Source organism: Peromyscus maniculatus, chromosome 7, assembly GCF_049852395.1.
Source record: "Peromyscus maniculatus bairdii isolate BWxNUB_F1_BW_parent chromosome 7, HU_Pman_BW_mat_3.1, whole genome shotgun sequence".
Taxonomy (NCBI): domain Eukaryota; kingdom Metazoa; phylum Chordata; class Mammalia; order Rodentia; family Cricetidae; genus Peromyscus; species Peromyscus maniculatus.
The window spans coordinates 26,789,277-26,813,606 of NC_134858.1; the positions used below are offsets into that span (position 1 = coordinate 26,789,277).

The 24,330-nt window shown below is 42.3% G+C and overlaps 1 protein-coding gene across 4 annotated transcripts in view; it reads right to left on the minus strand.

Moving 5' to 3' along the window:
- The window catches only part of Ntm (neurotrimin), a 987,861-nt gene that overhangs the window by 157,928 nt on the left and 805,603 nt on the right, over window positions 1-24,330 (minus strand). The gene's annotated exons all lie outside the window — the stretch shown is intronic.

A 24,330-nucleotide genomic window follows, 5' to 3' on the forward strand; every position in this document is an offset into this window, starting at 1 on the left:
AAATTTATAGAAAAAAAAATCCCTCAAATATTTATTATTTGCTAAACAGCAGCACATTCTTGATGCCTTTTCTGCTACATGTGTAACCCAGTTTTACACTCTTCAAATGACAAGATGTGACAGTATCTTCTACCCCTTAAGTTGCAAAAGGGAAAGAAAGTGCCTTCAACTTAAAAGTGTTTCATCTCCTATAGAGATGAAAACTCTTTCTGAAACAGATTTTTTCTGCCTTTTTACTCTTGAAAATTGCTTCTATATCTGTAACTGACCAAAAAGCTACAAACACATCTCTTTAAAATGCCTACTTTGTTATCAGCCAAACTTCTACAAATAGCCCTTCCTGCAGTTCTGCCCCTGAGCACCTCTCCCTCAAGCATGAGGAACTGCACATGTTTTCCAAGGACAAATGAATAATTAAGTTCTTTGCACACCACAAAGGTTATTTTCTGCATATAATCACATGTAAGTGGAGGGAAAATTGAAATGTGTGTTGATCAAACAAAATCTTTTCATGGGTTCATTCAATGAGCCTATCTTTATGTGTGAAGCATATGTTGAGGGTCAAAATAGATGATGATGATGATGATGATGGTGATGATGATGATGATGATGATAAAGAAATAAATAGACAAACAAAAATTCTAGTTCCTATGCTAAATGATATCAAGAAAGGCAAGGGGGTGGGCCTGAGGTAGATAAAGAGTTGTGAAGAATTTTAAAATCTTGACACAATAAAAGGATCCAGGCTTTCCTTCCAAGGAATAGGGGTCAGGTGGGGCTGTCGAAGAATAACTTTTCAATCTTATAAAGGTAGAATGTTGATTTTTATTGAGGGTGAAAGATGCACAGAATGAGAGAATCAGTCTCAAATATAGGCACTAATGATTCCTGAGAACTCAGTCTGGGTTCAAGTATCCATGCAGGAAGGAAGGGAAGCTGCTGCTCACCTGATGGCTAGACTGCAGTCTATTTGATTCTTCCACAAAGTTACCTCAGTTTATCAGATATGTGGCCCTTCTCCTTATACAGATGATCTGGGGTAAAAAATAGAAGCAAGTGCATAGACTATGGCAACTGGCAGGCAAGCACTGACAACGATGGGGGAGTCATGGCGGAGGTGAGAAGATCATGGGTCCAAATGGACAGAGCACACAACTTCCACACACACACACACACACTCCATACACAACTTTAACACACAGCCTCCACACACACAGCCTCCACACACACCCTCCATACACAACCTTAACACACACACACAGCCTCCATACAGCCTCCACACACACCCTCCATACACAAACTTAACACACACAGTCTACACACACCCTCCACACACTCCCTTAACACATCATCCACACACACCCTTAACACACACCCTCTACACACACCCTCCACAAACCCTCTAACACACACCCTCCACACACACACACACACACACACACACACACACACACACACACCCTCCACACACACCCTTAACACACACACACACACACACACACATTCTTAAGACACACCCTACACACACCATACACACACACTCCCTTCACATACCCTACACACACACACAGACTCACGGAGAACTTGGTATATCTGCAATTTAAAATATTATATGTACACATTGTGCACTAAATCATTCTCTAGTACTAGAGCTGGGCACCTTTACCAACCACATTATTTGCAAAGCAGCAACTGCCCACATTCCAATGCTCAGTGTTGCTGAACTCCCTCCAACATGCTGCAGGGGAAAAATGAAGGTCCTTGGTTTCCTGGTTCAGAAGAGCCACATCAGATAAACGTGAAGTCTTGTTATCCAGAAATATTCATCCAAGAAGAGGAAAGAATTTGATTATCATGAATTCTGCTCCATACTCCTCTTCCTGCCTGACAATAACCTTCCTCTCCAGAGCAACAATAATCTGAACACAAACAGACATGAAGCTTTTCAAAAAGTAATGAACTCTGAGGCATCAGAGCCAAGGCGATCATGGTTTAAATGCACGACTCCAGCAGCCCAGAGAGGCCATCAATTATACAACCCAGCCGTCCAGGAAGAAAAAATAATATTTCAAAGAGTCATTGCCAGAAAGAGAAAGAAAATGAAGAAAATGCCATAGAAATCAAACCATTCAGAGCATTTTGTTCCAAGAGGGTGCCTGAGCAAAGATGAGTAGCTAAATCCTGCCAAAGGCAGTTGTCTTAACACAGAGAGGAAAGGAGAGACGGAGTGTACCTTAGTCCATGAAGTCACTCTTCAGCATCATTTTCTGTTACCCCAGAGCACGTAAACCACTATATAGCTAATTGAACAATCCCTTTGCAAACATTTTTAAGAGCCTAAAAACAACATATCACCAGAGTATCAGGGCTTATTAGTATACGAAACCAGTTTACATTTAGTTTAATTTTTTTCTTACAACAAGTCTTTGAAGCATGGAGAGGGATATTACTATTTCTAGTTTGCAGATAGAATTGAGGCAAAGAAAAAAAATGACTCTCTCAAGGTCATTCATCCACTAAGCATCCCAGTGATGCTGATGGCACAGAATCCAGGACACCATCAATAATCCTTTTATTAAGAAAATAAGAGTTTCAAATAATGATTTTTGAGACTCAATAACTGTCATTAAGTCATAAATTTGATCTTTTAGCATCCAGTTAGGGGCTCACTCCTCTCAGGGGAAGGTACTCTGTTAGTGGGAACATGGGATTAAACAGGTTTACAAGACATAGTTTCCATCTGACAGTAGGATGCAACTTTTTGCCCAAAGCATTGTTTTAAGCAAATGAAGAGAGGGAAGGCAAGTCCAAGGTCAAACAGAAAATGTTAAACTGTGTTGATTATAACTTAATCAGCTCTTTTTTCACAGAGAGGGCAAGATAGGGGAAAAACCAGAAATCCGACATTTGAAGGTCTGTGCAACTACCTCCTCTAGATTAAAACATTCCTTACTGGAGGGAAGGGGGCCTCATGAGACTCAGGTAGTATACAACCTCACAAGTCCTAGAGGGCTGAATCTCACAGGATTCATTAGTGCTCTCCCCAAGAGTAGCAGCAAAGGATTGCCAGGGAGAGAAGAGAAGGCAGAGATGCCTGGACCCGGCTCGCTACCCTATGGAACTGATTGCAAGCAGAGAGCTCCAGAGTTAGAGCTTCCCTGAATCTTCACTGATGCTAGAGTGGGCTTCTTGGGAATGCAATAGTCTTTGAGTTGCTCATGCTCCTGGAAGTGACTCCAATAAATCCACTGGTTTGCTAACTGAACTTTGGTAGAACCATTACTTTGGCCTGTCATTGGTGCCTTATATGGGGTGAACTGATATGTTTGTCCTCTCCCAGGAAAATCTCATAAGCACAGGTTGCAGTGTCTTGCTTTCTCCCCTACTGGGTTATGAGTCATATTATACTCTTAGTCTTGGTTTTGTCACTCAGACAGAGGAACTGGTAATACCTGCCCTGCTTCATATTCATACTGGTTATAATAATGGACATTTTATAAAATAAAATACATAGGAACATTAAAGATATAATAATTTAATTAAAATAATTATCCTTTACATAAGTAAAAGGTCATCTGGTGGAAAGGAGGAAATGTCTAGTCTACTGCACATCTGGTAAACTGAGCAAATAGCAAGAGTAGCAGCAGTTCCTGGTGCTTAGGTGTATGGGCATGCAGCTTGGATGTTTGAAAACACAAAGGTGACAAGTAGAAGCTGTTAAAAGCAAAGCATCCAGGGCCAGTCAGAAGAGCAATCCAAAGCCCTTTTTTGTAAACTCATGAATGGTCATAGATAGATTGCTTAACCTTTCTCGGATCCATTCCTTAGTCATGTAATGGGAGTGGAAAGGAGGTTCAACTCATAGGCTTCTCTTGGAATTTAGAAATGTATGCAGAGGGTATAGCCAGCGCCAGGAAAATATACAGAGCAACTGTAATGATTTGTATTACTCAATGCTCTGTGCACAGAGAGCTGGAAGCAAACAGTGTTATTTCCCTCTCTTCTGGATGTCTAGCATCAGACACTAACTGACCTCATGGGGGGCCAGGGAGCTTAACTAAGGAATTATGGTGAAGGTCCTGTGTGATGTGTAGACACCAAGAGTTAGTGGATGGCATGTGGGTTGCCTGGGTTTTTGTAGTAGTCCTTCAGTATTACAATTGATCTTGCCTGGTTTCCTCTTACATTGATCTGCTCAGAATGCTCCTGACACAAATGCAATTTTCTGTGGCCAGCAATCAAATTCACCAATCGCACATGGTAAAAGCGATCGAAACGAAGGGCAGAAGTTGTGCTATTTCCAGCACAAATGATCAGTTCTTGAGTTTCTGACAGCATCAAATGGAAAAATCAAAATAACTTGAGACAGAAATAGCCTGAAGACCCTGGGTCCTCAACCCATTTGCAATATTCCTATGTGACCTGGAGTCATCCACTCTGCACAAATGAGAAATTACCTACCTTGTAAGGCTGTGTGCTGGGAGAATTGGGATTTGGCGTGGAACATGTCTGGCCTTTATAATAATTGTTTCTGCTTTTAATTATTGACATTTCAATAGATTTTAATAGTCTCCTTCCATAGGCCAAAGCATTTCAAGTTAGAGTTCTCTCTAGCCACTAAACACACTTTTCCTAAGTCATGTGTCTTGGAAAGAATTGCATGTGTTGAAACTACTTCTGACTGTGTTAATCAAATGATCTCATTGGTCTTAAGCAGATGTAGAATGAGTGAAGGCAATGAGACCTAAGGGGAGGCAGAGAAGGTATGAACAGATCATCTTGGTTTTCACACTCACAATATGATAAATATCTCCTCATTAACTATGCCAATTGCTAATTCTTTATCAGCTTTTTGAGTTGTTAGAAGTCAAAATTCCATCAACAACACCATATATTGTATGCTATTTACCTTCACTCCAATACTAACTGATTGGACCATGGGCAGTCACCAAGCTCAACAAAGACAACATGACTTGTTTTCATAATTTGGGATTGAAGCATCAAAACCAAGATGTATGGCTGTGACCTAACATGCTGTCTATAAGCACAAGGCAAGTAAAGGCCACATGGGACAGGGTATTATTTGGAAACAGAAACTAGTGTGAAAGAGTCATGGGATCATGAAAAGCTCATCCTTCTGTACTTTTCTTATGCAAAAGAAACACAATAAAGATACCTCTCAGTCCCAGAGACACAGAGGAATGGTGAAGGCAATCCCCTCCCATAGGGATCAGCTCTTCTTAGATTTGCTCCCACAGTGTCTGCCCCACTGTTCCCACCATGGATCTGCAACCATTTTAGTGGGTTCTTGAAACTCAAAAGGATGAATATTTAGTCGTGACAAAGATGGGCAGAAAGAAAAGGTGAAGAACCGGCAATGAGGATGTGGGAAATGGAATACTGTGTGTTAGTTAGGGCAGTTGAGAGAATTGAATAGTTATCTCTCCAAAATTTATGTGTGGAAGCCCTAGTTCCCAAGGAATGCAGAGATGAGTCTTAGGGGGAGCTGATTAGGTTCTAAAGCAAAGCCTTCATCTTTATGACTAGTGCTCTTGTAAGGGAAGCATGGGGGAAACCCCTGACCCCGTTTACAATGTGTGGTTATAACTAGAAAGACACCATCTGCAAAAGCCTTTGCTGGACAATCCTGAAGAAATAAATTTAGTCCCTGGAACCCAGGGCTTCAGGTTAAAAGAGACTCTTGAAAGTTGTCCTCTGACTGTTACATACCATGACATACCCATGACTATAAATACACACACACACACACACACACACACACACACACACACACACACATACACACATACACACACAAATAAATAAACAAATACATATTTTAATAAGCCCTAATAAGACATTGCATGAGCTGATCACTTGATCAGCCTCCAGAACTGTAAATAATGCAATTTATGTTGTTTATAAGCCATCAGTTTATTTGGACTGATATGGCAGCTTACTCAGAAGACAAGAGATTGGGCACTAAGACAGGCAGGGGTGACAGAATGAAAATCATCATGCCCATGTTTGTTTGAGCCTGCGGAATTCTGTTCTTTGGGAGAAAGTCAGTTAACACCTGAAGAAAGAAGGGAAGGCACTGGATTATGGGACCAAAGGAAAGATGAAGAATTAGGAATCCCTCCAACAACAAATATATATTAAGAAACATAACATCTGGTAGACTCAAAAGGGTTGCATCTTTTAAGTAAAGGGATACTTGTAACACAATGAGCAAGTATAATGCAGACCTGAGTGAGGCTTGACCCATTTAGCCAGAAGGAAGTCTTAAAAAACATAATAGACATCTTCAAATACTGTGATCTCCATCATGAGGTCAGAGCCATTTCACTCATTTTTTTTTCTATTCCCAACACTCTCAATAATTCTTGAAGTATGAAAGGTCTTTAGCAAATACTTGTTAAATTGAATATAAAAAATGTGAACTACTTTCAAATGTTGAATGTTTCAGTTCATTTTAATCCCTTTACAATCAACCCATGAGTCCTTATTCTCAGGCTATACATGAGAAAGCTGAAAGATGAAATATTAGGCTAAAACATCCAACTAACAATATCTCATTATGATTACTTACAACTTGTGGGCATTTACACGGGTAGACATAGACAGAATTCAATTTTCCGTTTCTGCTATGGGGTTTTAGAAGAACCAAGAGGCAGACACCATAGACCCAATGAAGAAATCAGTTTCTCTCTCTCTCTCTCTCTCTCTCTCTCTCTCTCTCTCTCTCTCTCTCTCTCTCTGTACTGTGGAGGAGTTCTAAAGGAAGCTAGATCTGTTCATTTTCCCCTCCTAGACTGTGAATGGGAAGAAGAATCTGCCCACTCACCTACTATTGTAGAGATGATTGGAGTTTCAGAAATAGGACGGACTATCATGGTTATAACCAGAAATTCACACAACATACAAAAACCACCTCTTCTGTTGGGGGCTATGGATATTGGTCATATATGGCATGGCAATGACCATAAAGAGACTTGTTCACCCTGACCACATCACCTCTTCCATAGATTCCCTAAGAACCATTGCTCAGTTGAGCTCAGTTGAGCTGTGAGGGTTCATTTACTCCTTAGCCTATGGCTTTAGCGAGTGACTGACCTGAGCTGGCTGGCTGCTCGTGCTCTGTATCCCAGAGCAAAGGAAACCAAAGAGCTTGCCCTTTTCCTCACCAATGGTCCTCCCATATCACTATATTTCTGAAGATGCCTCTACACACTTAAGAGAGATTCAGGGTAAACTGGGTTTTGTTTTTGTTTGTTTGTTTGTTGTTTGTTTGTTTGTTTGTTTGTTTGTTTTGTCCAGCAGAACATCTGCCACAGCTTTCTGTAGACACTCAATGACTACCAATGCCCTAACCTGCCAGAGCAGCTCTACAGATATTTGCCCCCACTTTTTTCCTCCTGTTTTCAGCCCGTGTAGGAAACATAGCCCTTTCTGCTTTCTATCTTCAGAACAGTCTCTTCTACCTAGTTACAGGCTGATGGGAGTGCTGGGCTGGGAAGCGACAGTACTACTGGGAAGACAATCCCAGCGGTCATCCTGGCTGTTCAGGCTACGGGATATCTGACGCTCTCGGAAAGAGTTATAAAAAATGACTCAAGGCTCCATTTTATACGAGATGGCCATAGGTGACCACTCAACCACGGGTGCTTCAGGAGAAGATAGAAGAAGAAAAAATAAAAAATCAAGTACGAAAAGGAACAAAATCATCTAAGAGTTGGCATGGTAGTACATGCATGTAATCATGACACTATGGAGTCTATGGTAAGAGGGGTAAGAGTTCTACACCAGCCTCAGCCATATAGGAGATTCTTGTCATAGTTATTAATTAATTAATAAAAAATTTTCAGAATATAATTTTCAATCCTAGTGATAATCAGGACCAAAATAAAAGGGGGATGTGAATCAACAATCTCCGGAGACCCATGATCCCCAATCCTAAAATCAATCCAGCATGCCATTTACTTTCTCTGGTTGGAGGTGTGAATCTCAAAGACCTCCTGCGCACAGCCTCTGAATCCTAATGACAGGCTGCTGTGCCTGGGACAGGCTTAGAGTGAGCTCTGCTTCCCACAGACGCAGTTCCTTCTGCAGCAAGATACTTCTCCACTCAGGGCCCCACCCCTTTCCTGCAGGCAAGTTTCTCTCAGGCCCTGAGTTGACTTAAAGATTATTCAGGGGAACTAGCCTGAAAAATCAGTTCCAAAAGCAAGGGGGGGGGGAGAGAGAGAGAGAGAGAGAGAGAGAGAGAGAGAGAGAGAGAGAGAGAGAGAGAGCGCACCAGATTAAAGTATCAGCACAGAATTTATGCTCTGGACTTAAGGTTTAATAATGCAACAGAAAATCAATATTTAATAAAGCAAATGATGGAGAAAAACACTGCCCGGGAGATGAGGCTGCTGCACTGTTTTCAAACGTCTCAGTCCCAGAGGAGGGCGAGTTGGCAGGATGGATGGGAGACCAGGCTGACAAGAGAATCTGGCATGCAGACAATCGTAGGTCCCATTGATTCCTATTCTGTTATCTCGTGGGTTTGCTGGCCACTTTTATTATAGGGCTGACATGGAATTACAATGAAAGTGATGGGAGATGTTCAATAGACCAGGGGCCAATGGACCAGGCCAGCCTTCAATTAACGGCTCTGGATTGTCATGATCTATGCAGGAGAGCCATCAAAGTTCACACTCTATTTGGAGAAATGAAAGGCAGAGGATGGGCCTCAAATTGGAGCTTTATAGATATATTCCAGAGAGGCAACCTCTGATGAGGAATGTCAGGCTACTTTGTGATGCGAAGAGGTGGTGAAGTAGAGTGCATCTATTCAGTACACACAGCATCTCCAGCAGGGCTTTGCACTAATAAGGATGCAAACTGCCACTCACTAATGGATCTTGAGTGGACTGTGTCTAGGAATTCAAAGTGACTTGGATCCTCTGTTTCCTATGTGTAGTGCAGATCACTTATGAACTCCGGGAAAAGTGAATGCCATTACAGTGCTCTGTTCACAGCATCCTTTGTAGTGACTTGAGTATGTCTGGTTAGTCATTTTTGGTTGGAAGTTATCCTTTCTCATGGGAGCAAACCACGATGCATCCCGTCTACTTCTCTTGTCCAGATAGCAGGGTCATAGTTCATTTCAGAGTTTTAGTTAGCTTCTAGGAAGCATAGTTGTCAGATGGCCAAACACCACTTCCTGGCCAAGAGAGATTGGGTTCTTAACTGCCTTCCACCAGCTTCTGGGGTTGCTAAGTATTGGAACTCTGCATGGAGGCTATGTCCTTCATATCATAATCCCTTGAATTATGTAGTCTCCCCTCCTTCTCAGGCTCCTACTGTAGAGACAACCGAAGTCAATATGTTGTTTATAACATCAGAAGCCTCAGGCAAGGTATGTGACAGCCCAGCTGCTGCCTGAATGGGAATGAACTCATTTGAAATGGGCCGATTGGTGACTCCCATTTGTTTTCTAAGAAACAGAATAGAGAGAGCAGAGTGCACCGATTCTCATTAAGGAGAAGAAATTTTCAGAAATCCTCAGTGCAACTGTAAATTATGAAGACAGTAAATGCTGAGAGTCAGGAAAGTCAAGAAGAAGAGAAGAAATGAAGAAACATTTAAATGGGAGGAAAGGAAAATTGCCTGTGTTACTCGTTGCTGTACATGAAGTCACATAACCTGCGTAGAGCAAGCACTTAATTTTTAGTGAATGAATGAATAGAATAGAGTGAACTCAGATCAGGATAGGGCAGGAGGGAAGGGAGTATGTAGGAGACCAGGAAGACGGATCAGAGAGTAAATATGCCATGAGGAAAGATGAAGCATAGGAAGCGGAGTGCAACTGCATAAATCGGGCATGTACCAAGAATAATCCAGCTTAAACACCAGTCCACCACATAAACATTGCTCCTGTCATGGAAATTCTGCTAATAGAAGACAGTGGTCCCCTCACATCCCTTACTCGTGAAGAGTTGTCTGTGTGGTAGCAAGAACTATCCTGAAAGTAGAGTTGATGCCAGAAATGAGGTCAGCTCATGGTGGCCCTTATCTTCACCCTTTCTTTGGGCCTCACATGATATCAAGACTCTGACAGAAGTTTTCTGATTAAGCCCTGTGGGTTAAAATTCTGAGGTGTACAGGGCCAAGCAAACTGATCAAGGCATATCGAGGATAATAGAGATTTCTCCCTGGGACTAGGAGACAGAGAAGCCCTAGTTAAGCATGACATGGGGAAAGAGGGAGTGTTAATGCAGAACTGACATTACAGTTCCAGCAAAGGGGATTCAGAACCTCAAGGACTCAAAACAGTTAAAGAAAGTGGGTCATGTTGTCGAAAACACAAGGTGGGGACCTTTTTGCTAAAGAAGCCTAGTAGGGGCAATCAGGAGAAATGCAACAAGACTGTCCACACTGCACTCAGAAGGAGAAAACAGCAAAGGCTGAAGGAAGGCTGATATAGGGGCTCTAGGTGTCTCGGTGAACATTCTCCGTGTCGGGAGTAATTGATATATTCACTCAATAGCTCAGAGGCTGCTATCAGAGCAGCTGTAATAATAATTTTATTTATAAAATTCTCACTGCTTCCGAGGTGCTCAGGGCACTGTACAATAGCACTAAATAAATTAAATTAAAGCATGAAATATTATGAAAATGCAATGAAATCAACATCAGTGAGGAGACAGGGAAGCCCAAAAAGAAATAACAGGAAAATGGCTCCTCTCTGCAGGAAGCAGCATGGAATGGGAGGGGAGAATGTTTAAGGAAAGCAGAAAAAAGTGAAGCTTCCTAAGAAGCCCAGAGATTCGCTGTTGGGGGTCTTTTCACAGGAGATAAGGGTTCTAATGGCATCTTCCACTGGGATGAAGTGGAGGAAGACTCTAAACTCTCTACATGTCAGTTTCCTCATCTCCAAACTATAGATATTATGATGGTAACTACTGTTGAAGATCATGATACTCCGAGTGAAGCATATACCTGCACATAGTAAAGACCCAACCATGGCACTGTTTATTGTTGCTGTGACCACTGGGCAAAGGAGGAGTGGAGGGAGGCAGAGTAGAGGGGAGCCGGTAAAATGGGACCAATGCATCATCAAGGCAGCAACAGGGAAACCAGGAATAGAAACTGCATGTCTCCTCTGGAAGGGAACAAAATAAATACACAATGGAGTATTCAACCACAAAGAAGAAAGAAAGAACACCGTTTGCAGAAAAATGGATGCAATTGAGGGGCATCACATTAAGCAAAATAAGCCAGTCACAAAAGGATAAATATCACATTTTCTCTTATTTGTGGATTCTAAATTTTATATAGCTGTATAACAGTGTGTATATGGCAGGAAAGCAGCCCAATGGTAAGGGGAGGAGAGAATTTAGGAGGGTGTATATGGCCAAATACATTTGAAAGAAATAGTCTTTATGAAACACTGCACTGTATATAATGAATACATGTCAATAAAATAAATAAAAGAAGATAACAGATAAAACTTAAAAGACAACTTTTAATTCTCTTTGCAGGCATTGAGTATAAAGTTTTAACACTCTTTTTTTTTTGTTTTTTGTTTTTTTGAGACAGGGTTTCTCTGTGTAGCTTTGTGCCTTTCCTGGGTCTCACTCTGTAGATCAGGCTGGCCTCGAACTCACAAAGATCTGCCTGCCTCTGCCTCCCAAGTGCTGGGATTAAAGGCATGCACCACCACCACCCAGCCAGTTTTAACACTCTTTGAGAATGCTGATAGACCAGAGCAAGAGGAATGGCTGGATGGTGTGGAAGGTAGGGTAACACTATTTGTTTGGTTTTGGACACACTGTGAAATTTTCAGGAGATAATTCTATCTGGTGCTTATGTAACTTTCTAGTATTGGGTAGTGAGATGTTGCTTTTGTGCATGAAACCATCATAGATGAAGCTGAGAGGGATTGGCTGGGTCACTGGATATCACAGATCATGTACAAAGAAGACATCAATCACGTGTGGAGGCCAATGGTGAGGGAGGTGAAGTGGAGAACTAAATCACATAATAAGAATCATCTAGGAGGAAGGGAGACATTAGTGGAGAGTAGTTGCTAATAAGGCAGGTAAGGGTGTGTGTGTGTGTGTGTGTGTGTGTGTGTGTGTGTGTGTGTGTACATGCGTATACATGTGCAGATGCCCTCACAGGTAGATGCCTATGGAGGCAAGTGGCCAAAACTGGGTATCTTTCTTGATCATCAGAAGGATATTTTTTTGAGACAGAGTCTCTTGTTGAACCTATAACACCCAGTTTTAGCTACGTTGGCTGACCCAAGGGTCTCCAGGATCAACCTGTCTCCACCCCCCCCCCCCCAACCCCAGCCTATCCAGTGCTGGGCTTACACACATAGACATGTGTTGCCATGACTGGCTTTCACATGTGTACTAGGATCTAAAGTCAGCTCCTCAGGTTTGCATGGCAAACATTTACCCCATTGAGATGTCTCATTAGCCCCACCTTCCTCTCCAAATTGAATGAAAAGTAATTTTGTTGTTGTTGTTTGTATTTTGCTTTAAAAAATACTTCCTAACAAGAATCTACCCATAGACCAAGACCACCAGCACTGCCACTGTCTTGACATGTACTTCGTGGTAAAACTCAGAAGGAGCTGGGGCAGTAGAACACAGAAGGCCCAGCTTCTGATACAATGATAGTGTGGTGGGACAATCTAGTTGTAAATGCTCGTTCTGCTTCAGAGAAACTGATGGCCGGATACATTCCCATTTTTAAATGATCACTGAGGTCCCAAGGCTAGGTCAGTTTGCTCAGGGAACATTTTAATAAGCACATGTCATTTTCAGTGAGTTTGTAGGATAATAAAGAAACACAGTCTTTGCTTATGTTATGCTTTTGAAAATGCAAAGTTCACATTACTGATGGTTGCCACCTGAGCTCATAAGGAATGGTGGTGAGACTGATACTTCAAGGATGAACATTTCCTTATACTAAGGGGTATGGGGAGTGCCACAAACTGGGATGGATTCTAGAACCTTTGTGTGATGTCAGCTCATACTATCACCCTCAACAAACCCATGTAGCAAGACTTATCATTATCCTCATTTTTTAGACAAAGAATCCAAGGCACAAAACCTGGTAGAGGTATTCTTCTAACACAGCTGGGTCTCCCACCATGCATGCCGTCTTATCTTCTCTCGCACACATAAAGGAAGATACATCCTGAGCCAGGGGTGAGGGAAAGAACCCTAAGGAGAGCCAGGAGACTAGAGTTTAGTTGTCATATCCCTCTTAATCAGAGGTGTGACCTTGGATTAAAAACAAGCTAACCTTATATGTCTAATTAATGTTTCTCCATCTGTTGTGATAGAACAGTGGTTTTCAACATGAGTGAACAAAGAAGCACCAGAGTTTTTAAAAAAATTAATGATGCTCTGGCCTTATCTCCAATGTTAAATCAAAACCCCTGAAGAGGGCCTCAATACTGCTGATTAGACAGTAGCTTGCATAACTAAGATCCCTGGCAAGGGACCATCTTGGTGGCTTCTACCCTGATTTGAGCCCATATCCATGCTTGCAAAGCCCATACCTAATTGTGATCCAGTTCTCTGAGTCCTATTAACTCTAGCCTTTGCTCATGATAAGAAGCTAACAACTCTGTTGGGCTGTGCTGCACAGAGTGTGATAGCCTGGATTCTGGTTCTTTTCTGCCTCTTTCTCCCATGTAGAAAAGCCGAGGTGGCTGCGTCCCTAGCTTCCAACTTAAGGGTAAGGAGACCATCTATTGCATAGGGTTAGTCTGAGCATCAAATGTGATCCCATGCAGAAAAAGCTTTATAAAGGTCCTGCCTGCTACACAATCAGAATTGGATAAGCTAGAGTTATAAAAACTGTTATCACTGGGTGGAAATATGCCTTCTGATACATCTGCCTAATAGTTTCATAAGATGAGATGCTATACTTACAGTCCTCTATGCCTAGATCAGCTAAAGAACTGAATCACTTTGCCACAGGGGACATCAGCCTAAGGCAGAAGAGGCTTTGTGAATAGTGGAGCCAGCAGATCCCTGTACTCAGCCCACTGTGGCTGCTGCACTGCTCAGGAAATCCATCCTTGTCATATTTGCCCATGGCCAGGGCATAGGACAGTGTCCAGGTTAAGCAGAATAATATCTTAGTCTTTCTTTCCCAGCCCAAGGTGGGCCCCTTCTATGGCTTCTGCATTCATACTGTGTAAGTATCACATGGCTGTCACACCCACGGTCTGCTGCAAATTACTTCCAGTTGATAAATAAATGGAAACCACCTGAGACAAACACATATACCCCCCCATGAGTGCATGCACGCGTGCGCACCCCCCCCCACAAACACATTATGAAAGAGCAATGTACACAGATCCCAGCATTAGAGTCTCAACAAAGAAACCTTAAACACACCAACTTCCCGCCTTTCACTGTGCAAGGAGGGAATTTCATCTGGGGCTAGATGGGCTCCCCAGGGGAAATGATATACTGTGAGTGAAACTGCAGCTCAGTTTCAGGATGTGCTTATTAAGTGAGATGAAAAAATAGAAATGATGCTGTATCCCATCATCTGGTCCTCCTCTCTACAGCAGTGAGAGCTTGGAGTAGCGGTGGAAAGGCCGAGAAGCTGTTTGCAGGGAGAAGCAGCCTAGGACTGTGGTGATGACATCGACAGGCTGCAGCTGGGTACTGGAAAGGTAACACGGGTGACTAGTGAGAAGCAAGGGCCTCCAAGGGAAGGGGTGGAAGGGAGGGAAGGAGAGAAAGTAAAGACGGAAAGGAGAAGGAAATTCGGAGTCATTTGAGAGCGGAACAGGAGAGGGCAGAGTACCAAGGGTGGGACTTGCAACTGAAGAGTGTGAAAGAGTACTGGGCAGGTAAGGGAAGAGAGGCTCGGAGAAGAGTTTATCTGGAAGAGTGAGGTAAAACGCCGGCAAGGAGTAAAGGAGGAGATAAAAAGCAAACGTGTAGAACACAGCAGTTAACATGAAATTCTCGTTAGACCAAACACAAGCAGCCCATGGCAGGAAGGAACTCCCCCTATCCACCAACTGTGGGCTTCTAGATGGGGTGCTCATTGGAACAAGATGGGGAGTCAATCTCTGTGTGGATGGAGCTTCAGCACTGCCTCCCTGCCAGGAAAAGGCAGGACCCAGGGACCTCTAACATGGAGGGAGGCTCTCTCTTTGCCCTGCTTCTGGTCCCTCTCCACAAAACAGGAATCCTTGAGAAGTCCTGACCAGAGGCTGCTCTCATCCCCTTCCAGTGTCTTTTGACCCGAATGCAACTCCCAAGTCCACAGCTTGGTCCCCAAAACCTCTTATCCTTTGGCTTGTACTCATCACTGGGGTCTTATATGGCATCCTCTCTGTACCTTCTGAGCACTGATGGGGGACTACTTCTGCTACTACTGAGTCACATTCCCATTTGTCACCATCCCTGTGCACACACTGACAGTGTTTGAGGATGCTGTTTTCCTTATGTCCCAGTCTGACTTCATTCAATCCTGAGCTCTGCTCATCTTACTTTTGGAAGTGTCCTGGGGTCCAGATGCTCTCAGGGCACTACCAGGGGCTCAGTCCTTTGGCCCAACTCCTTCCATGTTACAACGAGCTATGTACTTGGCCACCCTGTATTATTTCTTTGGAGTAGGTATGGTGTTCATGTTCTACCCTTTGCTATTGTGTTGTGTGATTCCTCAAAGCAGCTCAGCCAATCTTTGCTGAATGACTGGCTGAAGGATGAAAGAAATTTGGGCTGTAAATGCTTCTTCAATCAAGGCCTGACCTAAAACCTGGGGCAGGAATTTCTCTGTGTATGCTGATGGGAAGTGATGACTGCCTTAGTTTACCTGCTATGGCTGAGTGTCAGTCCTGCCCCTAGCTGCTGTGAATGGCTCTCCTCAACAGGTCCATATACAATAGCTGTCACCTGTGAGCTAAGCCTATCCTAAGCAACAGAAAACTCACCTGTGATGTGAGCTGAAGCAAAAGATAGAGAAACAGCCCAGTATACGCCTTTACTGGCACCAAACAGGCTGAAGGCTGTTCTGCACGCAGCGTGACTGGAAGTGACCCCCCCATGTGTTTTAGTAAACAGCAACCAAGGGCAAAAGCCAACTAACCCTTGGGAGGCAATCTGAAAGCCAAACAGGCTGATGTGGAGCAAGCCTGTGCTGACCCCCTCGGCTCTTCACACCTCTTCTGCTTCCTGTGTTTTCATCTGAATGGCAGCATAGCAGGTTGGGAGGAAGGAAACCACACTATAATTAGAACCCTAGAACATGCCACTCATTTGATTTGACACAGAACCCACTAATGAGTAAGATCACAGTTTCATGTAAGAAACATGCCCAGTTTGACCTGCAGCTGCCTCTGGCCCTTAGTTTGCCTTCTACGGCCAATTTTTACGCCTCTGGCCCAGACCTGGGAGTTTCAAAACTGTCACAAATTTGTCTCTCAACGAGACTTCAGGTCTAGCAGGTCTATTGAGAAGGATATACCCTTCCTGAGCCCCATTAGGAAATTCCTCCGTGGATTCCCTGCAGGCAGTGGAATTAGGAGGTCAGAGGCCCTTTGTTAGGGGCTTGGCATTCTATGCCTTTCCCTTCTACCTGCCAAGCACCTCCTAGCTGGTCCTTTCTGTGCTCTATTCTATCTGCCCTGTCTGATTATGGACTTGATCCTCTGTTCACACACACAGCTCGTCTTCTCTTGCTGACATGAGTTCATCTCTCTAATCCAAAGGCTATTTTCTGAGAATTCTGAACTGAGACTGAAGCTGGCACAGACTTTTTTCTTCATTTGTAAACTGACAAACTTGAAGCTTCTGCAAAGTTAAAACAATGAATTCCATTTACTTGCGGCCTTAAACCACACAAGGAGGGCATGAGTCTTTGGAGAAAGGTTATTCTGAGAAACTGAAAGCATGAGACTGTGGATGATCCTGGTTCTTCCTGTGTACACATCCTCTTCTTCCATGCATGCCCTAACCCTGTTTGTAAACCCTCTGAGAGCTGTATGTTGAGTCCTTACATGGAAGAGAATATGGCTCCAGATCAGGGACCCAATAACAGGTCATTGACTAGTCATGTTCTGTGTTCTCATTCTCTTACTCTTCCTGCCAAAAACTTCCTTTCTAGCCGGCTCATCCTGTGTTTAGATACCAAAGATCTTTCTGAAACAACTCATGCAATGTCCCTGCTGTGTTCCCTAGTCCCAGTATTCAGTGAAATCCCACTTCTAAGGAGGCTGAACCAGGCTTCTCTGCCATCTAAGCCTTGAGTACTCCTTAGAGCTCCTGCTTCCCTTTCAGCTATCATGTCTCTGCTTGGTCTCTTGAACTTGCCCTGTTGTGTATGCTGTTCCTTCTGTCTGGGATCCTGGCTCTCTGCCGAACTTTGATAAGAAAATCCATCCTGCCAAATTCAGCTTAAATGTCATGTATTCTGAAAATGGTGGTGGTGTGTGTGTGTGTGGGGGGGACAAATCGTCTAGATGGAAGTGACAGAAGACTTCCTGCCCCTCACACCTGAGCAAATAAAGAGAACGAAGCCTGAGACAAAAATGTCCCTGTAATGGCTGGTGTCTGTTTTCATACACACATTCAATTAATGAATATCTATTGTCCCAGGCCTTACTCTAGACATGTGGAAGGGAAAGGTAAACAAAACAGCCAGGCACCATCCTCATGGAAAAATGTGATCTGGTTGGGGTGAAGTAGGCTACACCCCTTTATAATATATTTTATACCTATAGATGTGTCATCAGGAAAAAATGCTATCAAACAAGAAAGTGCTATGGAGAGATGAGATGAGTGGTAGGTAACTGGCTTCACATAGATAGTCAAGCAGACTGCTCCCCTAAGGTGACTTCTAGCAAAGAGCTAAAGAAGAGAGGCACACTCGGGAGCTGGGGACAAGCCAGAGTTACGTGAAGGAGCTGTAGAGACACGTTAGGAATACTAACAGCAGGCAGAGCCATGTGAAGCAACAGTAAGGTCTTGGTTCCTACCCTACGTGCACCTGGAAGCAAAGGCTGAGGCAGTCTGTCAAGATCCACTGTGCCTGAGTGTGGAGAACAAATGTTGTCAGAATTACACAGATGAGGAGACCGGTCAGGCAGGGGAGGGGAGAGATTCACACAGTGATGATGGTCGCTTGTCACATGAAGAAAGTCAGGGCTGAGGAGAAAGAGAGGGATTCTGGGAAAATTCCAAATTTCAGCAGCTCTAACAAGATCTGTTTAAGAATGAGAAAGAATGAAAAAGTGACATGGATGTTCAAGGCCCCACAATGACCTGCTAAAGAATGCAGTTATAGCTTTTGGAAGATGAAGGCTATAGGAAGAGCAGGTGAGAGGTGAGGGTGCAGAGACTGATTAGAACCAAAGAGATTTATTGAATACATTCTGAGTTTAAAATGCTATTGAGATAAATAATGAAAATTAAGCCTAAATATGGTGTTCTCTCCCAACTAACGAGAGAATACCTCAAGGATCTTCAACTACATTTCCACATGCCTAAATCATCCTCTTATGAAACTCTTATTCTGCTGAGAAGTTCCTCTCTGCTCTGTGGTATCATCTAGAATCCCCAGGTTAGTTACTTAAATAGCATCAAGTATAGTCTTATCCTAAAATTGTAGTAATTTCATCAATTTTAGATATCTCAAAGACAAGGAAATGACACTATCACTGCATCTACAGGATAGGGTGGGTTTCCAAGGACATAACTTTTAAACAGAGACTCAGTCATTCCTTGGTGCTCTCAGGGTATTGGTTCTTGGATCCTCTGAGAATACCAAAATCCAGAGCTATGTGAGTAGCTTCCATTATATAGTACAGTATTTGTATGTAACTTAGGCACATCTTCCCATTTACTTCAAATCATCCCTAGCATTATACCCAACATAATCCAAAAGCTACGTACGTAGTTATTATACCTCATTGTTTAGAAAGTTATTACAAGAACAAAAGCCTGAACATGTTCACTACAAATATGATTTTTTTCCCAAAGAAAGAGGCTTCAAAGAATAGTAATTTACTTTCTCCTGTGATCTCTGAGTCAGTTATTGGAGAGTGGCCTGGCTGGACAGTTCTACCTCAGAGTTTCTCACAGGGACTCAAGCCAGTGACATCCGAGATTGTTCTCCTCTGAGGGCTGAGCTGGGTCAGAGACTGGCTCATGGCTGTAAATTCATGCTGGCTCTTGGAGGGAAGCCCGGGTGTCTTTCCACATACACTTCTCCCTATGGCTACTTGAATGTCTTTGCCACAGAGTGGCTCAGTGGATCAGAGGTTGAAAACTTTCTGTGAAGAGCCAAAGAACCACTATTGTGAACACTGCTGGCCACGTCAAGCCTCTGGGACATACACTCTTTATTTAATTGTAATTCAAACACAAAATTTGAAAGCACTAGCTTACAAATCATGGTAATAGAGGCTATGGGCTGGGTTCAACTCATGGGTCCTAATTGGTTGATCCCTGCCCTAAAACCTGGCTTCTTAAACTGTAGGTCATAAATCCATATGTGGTCATATAATTAAGCTTTGTGTAAAAAAAAATGGTAACAGTAAAAGGTTTATGAGCTGTCAAAACCCAAAAGTTTAAGAATCTGAGCTGCTTCCTGCAGATCATGCTATGGCATGCATCCTCACTGCTGCCTTGATTTTGAACATATGTGAGCAGCTGGCATTGTGCATGCCTTTACACCACAAAAGACAAACTGATGCCTGGAACACCTGGGCTCAGTTTTGTAATGTTGTGTGTTACACAATGCAGTTTTTGCTGTACACCCAAAGTTATCTGCAGTTATAGAAACATTAATTATGGAAAAGAGAATTCATATTTTTCTACCCTCAATCCTTAGCATGTTAAGTACCAAATTCATGTATCTTTTTAACTGTATTGTGTTAGAATATTTCATTTTTTTAAAGAATACTGTTTGAATTCACATACAAGTCTTCAGAACTCAATAAATATTGAAAAAATGAAAGCAATCATCTAACAGATTACTAAGTGATGTGTAAGAAAAAGGAAATCAGGATTGTATTAGACTTTTGATAGCAAAATATGAAGGGAGGCAACTACAAAAGAAATTATTTTTTAAAAAAAACAAGTATATACAGCAACAGTGTATATCAAAATAGTCCTAAAGATACATGAACTTGAGATAGATTACAGACAGGAGTCTGGCTGAGGAATCCACAAAACAGGGGCCCTCCTGAATTTTGGGTTTCCTTGTTTTGATTGGGGACAGTGTATTTTTATTTTTGAAACAGGGTACCATTATGTAGCCTAGGCTAGACTAAAACTCAAAGCTATTCTCCATCCTAAATCTTCCAAGTGCTAGGATTATAGGCATACATTACCATGCCTGGCCTGTAAATAAAATTTTCTTGAGATATTGCCATATTCATTGAAAATAAGAAATAAAAAATTGCTATTTGAATTGCTTGCTCACTTTAATTTCATCAGAAATTATTAAATCAATTATAGTTGTGTTTAGGACTGAATTTCTAAATTTTAAAGTGACCTTTAAACTCACCTATCATTTCATAGTGTGTGTTTATGTGATGTGATGTTCTTGGCCTTGAAAATTAAAAATTCAAAATATTGATCAACTCTGAATAATATTGAAGAAACTCTGTTCCCGCAGTATTAAATATCTAGCCTGGATTTAATTCTTTATGTAAAAGTAAATAAGTACATCCATGTCATTAGTGTATAATCTTGCTTTTGTCTTTAATAATTGATGAGATGAAATATACCAAAGAATTGTTTTAAAATAAGATTCTTTGTGGTTTATTGTCAGTTAACGATTTATATGTGTACCTAGTCCAGATAGGTACACATATACTTGAGTTCATATAATACTTTCTCCAGCAGAAGGAGTCATGACTGGAAAAAGTTTAGGAAGTCCTGGCTTACAGCAAGCAATCACCCCAAAGATGAATCTTACTACAGCAGCTGCATTCCAGTAGATCTGGAGTACTAGCATTCATTCTTAATTCCTACCCATAACAACGAGGGAACAATTGTTTCAGAAGCGGTGTATTAATTTCATGCTGCTACTGTAACAAATTTACACAAACCTCACAGCTTTAAACAAATAGAAATTCCTTTTTTTCTCACTTCTGGAGGCCAGAATCCATTAGGCCTTTCTCTGAGCTGAAAACAAGGATCAGATTATAATCTAGAGGCTCAGAGGAAAGTCTGTTCCAGGATTCTTCAAGTTTCTGGTGACTGATGACATTCCCTGGCTTGTGGCATTATCACCCCCATCTTCAAGAACAAAGCTGTCAAATCTCTGTTCCCATATTCCCATTATTTTCTCTGTGTTTGTCTCTGGTGACATCAATGCCTCCTCCTCATATGTATGTGTGATTACATTTAGGACCCATGATAATCTCCCTAACTTAAACTCTTCATTTAATCACATCTGCAAAGATGCAACCATTTGGGAAATATTCATGGGTCTTGGGACTAGAAACTGTTCTTTGCTTGGCCATTCTTCAGCCTACTTCAGCAAAACTGAACAGTGAGCAGTGAGTGAATCACGTTGTTTAATTATTTTTTAAAAAGAAATTTTTTAACTCCATTCATTACTCAACAAATAGTCCCTGCACTCCCATTAAGCTGGAGGCACTGGGAATGCAACAGAAAGCAGACATGTCTCCTGCCCTCAGGAAAGCAGACACATCACACTTATTACACAACCTGTGCTAAGACCATGAAGGACAGCAAGGCTTGAGGTCTTAGGTGAGGTGGGAGCCGCAGACAGCTCTGGAAAACCTCCCTCTGTGGAAGCTCATGTTTGAAAGCTAAAATAGCAACTAGCAAGAGAATTCAGGTAGATGTGTGTGTTGGGGGGGGGGGACTTACAAGGTGTTGGTGGTCAGAAAGAGGCATGGAACATGAGCCAAAAGTGGGGGTCACAGAAACCAGACTCCAAGCTCTCCTGGACTTAGCTGTCCTCGAAGTAACATCTTGTTTGAAAAGATTACTTTGGACACATGAGTAGTTGTGCTGAAGGGGGGAGGTGGGTAAAGCAAACAGGATGGCTGTGGATAGAAGGTTACTTTATTTTTGTTCTAGCCATCTAGAGAGGACATATGACACCACCCATTGCTGAAGATTTCTATTTGTTTGGATGTCTAGGAGAGCAGATATCTTGCCCCTAACCTTGGAGCCCACTAGTCTTTCAGTTTCACATCCCCATGAATGGTCCTGCCTAGGCCCGTATCGTCTTACCCTGTAAGTTTTACACCATCCCAACCCTATTTCTACATCCTGTTCACAGACTACTGTGAACAATCTGTGCAGATGCTCCAACCCTCTTATGGGTATTTTACATATAAGTGAAAGTGAGAAATACTAAAACTTCTTGATCTTTCTTTCTCGGGGTGGGAAGATAGAAAGGACTTGGCAAGGCTGTACCCTCAGAGTAAGGGACATTGGCACAAGTGTACTCTCTTTGAAGCCCAGGTTTTAGGAGAATAAGGCTACTATAGCATCTACTCAAACTGGTGAGAAGAAAGGCTTGGTGACGACATCACTGAGGGACAGCACAAAAGAGGGCAGAATGGAGATAACCGGGATGGAATCCTGGTTGCTTCTCAGGAACACGGAGAGCTCCGTGTGTTACAAACACAGAGGACTGGATCTGTTCAAAGGATACAGGCTAGCACAGACAAGCCTGCATGCCTAGTAAATGATTACCAACTGCATGGCATTGGCATACAATCACACGCCACTTTCTTGCATCTAATAGGCACCATTCTGCAAATCAGATTATAAGATGTATCAAAACATTTTTATAAAGTATCTAATTGAGAACAATTTAAATAAATAGGTCATTTTTTCCAGGTAATTATCAAAATTCAGACTGGAACCCAAAACTCTTAAATCCTGAAATCTACTTCTTTCTACTAAGCTATTAAATCCACAGTGGAGCCATCGCTGGGTTCATTGTGCAGACTCCCAATTAATCACAGTGGAAAGCTCTACTTCGCAAGTGAAAATCCTCTAGTTTGAATTCTTAATCCCCCACCAGCTGAGTTTACCACAAAGACATGAATATATAATTGAGACATAAAGAAAACATGCCACCAAATTAAATTGTCCTAATTTTAAATCAATAAATTCCTTTTCAAATAACATGAAATGAAGATAAAAAGAAAAATGTGGGGCCACAGCAACTTCAGAAGTATTGTACTTCTTTCTGAGCTGAACTCCAGCAGACGCCAGCTAGATTTCCCACCAATGTTTGACGTTGCTGGTCATAACTGATGTTCATTGGGAATGTCATTCCTATAGTATATTCCACATTCAGACTTCTAGAAGTCTAAATTAGTTTGGAGACATGTGAAATGGCAAGCCTTCTCCTCATCTGCACACGAGATCTCAGGCAAGAGGAGAAGGTGGCTTCTGGTATCCTTTGCATCTATCCTTGAGCTGTAACCCATCCTCTCAGGTACACTATCACAATGACATGCCAAGCCCAATGTTATGTACTCCTCTTTGAGTGTATAAAGAACTACTCCTTGACTACACCGTGACACATTCATCACTGTTGTGACTGCAGGTGTAAGCAAAGCATGCTTCCTACAACAGACGTGGTGGCAGACAGGTCTTGGCAATCTGTCTCCTCTGTGTATTAGGCACTACACAAGGGGCCCAGAACCAGCGGTGATTGGATGCACCCTTTCCTTCTGAAACGTCTCCCTTCCTCTCAAGGCTTATTAACCAAGGTGCTTGTCATGTTTGATTCCACTGATAGCTTTGTGGATATTGTCCACTGTCAAATCCATTTACTGTACATTGCCTTGAGGAACAGAAATGGCACTCTTGCCTGTATATCAAAAAAAAAAAAAAACAAGTCTAGGGAGAAAAACTACACATCGCCACCCATTCAACAGGGAAGTGTAGCCAACTTTCTGGCGCTTCTCTGTGACACATAAGTGCCACTACTCTTCTTCCCTTATGGTTCCTGCCTGGGACAACATGTCTTCCCCAGAGCACCTAAGAAGTCCCACTCACAACTGAGAAACTCTTTGTGAAACGCAGCCTTCGATGCTGTTTAATTATTAGGGAGCTGTGTTTACTCTGTTTCGGTGATTCATCAGCTCTATAGCACACAAACACCCTAATCTCTGCTCTAACAAGACAGTGGTTTGTTGGTAATGTGGTCCCTTCTACTGCAATGTCAGGGATTCTGTGATCTTTGTGTTCTGAGCACCTACTGTTGAATGGGATTGAATAGTGTTCCCTGATCATCTTCACTTCAACAGTAGATAGGCAGAGAGCCTTCTACAGTGGTGTCTTC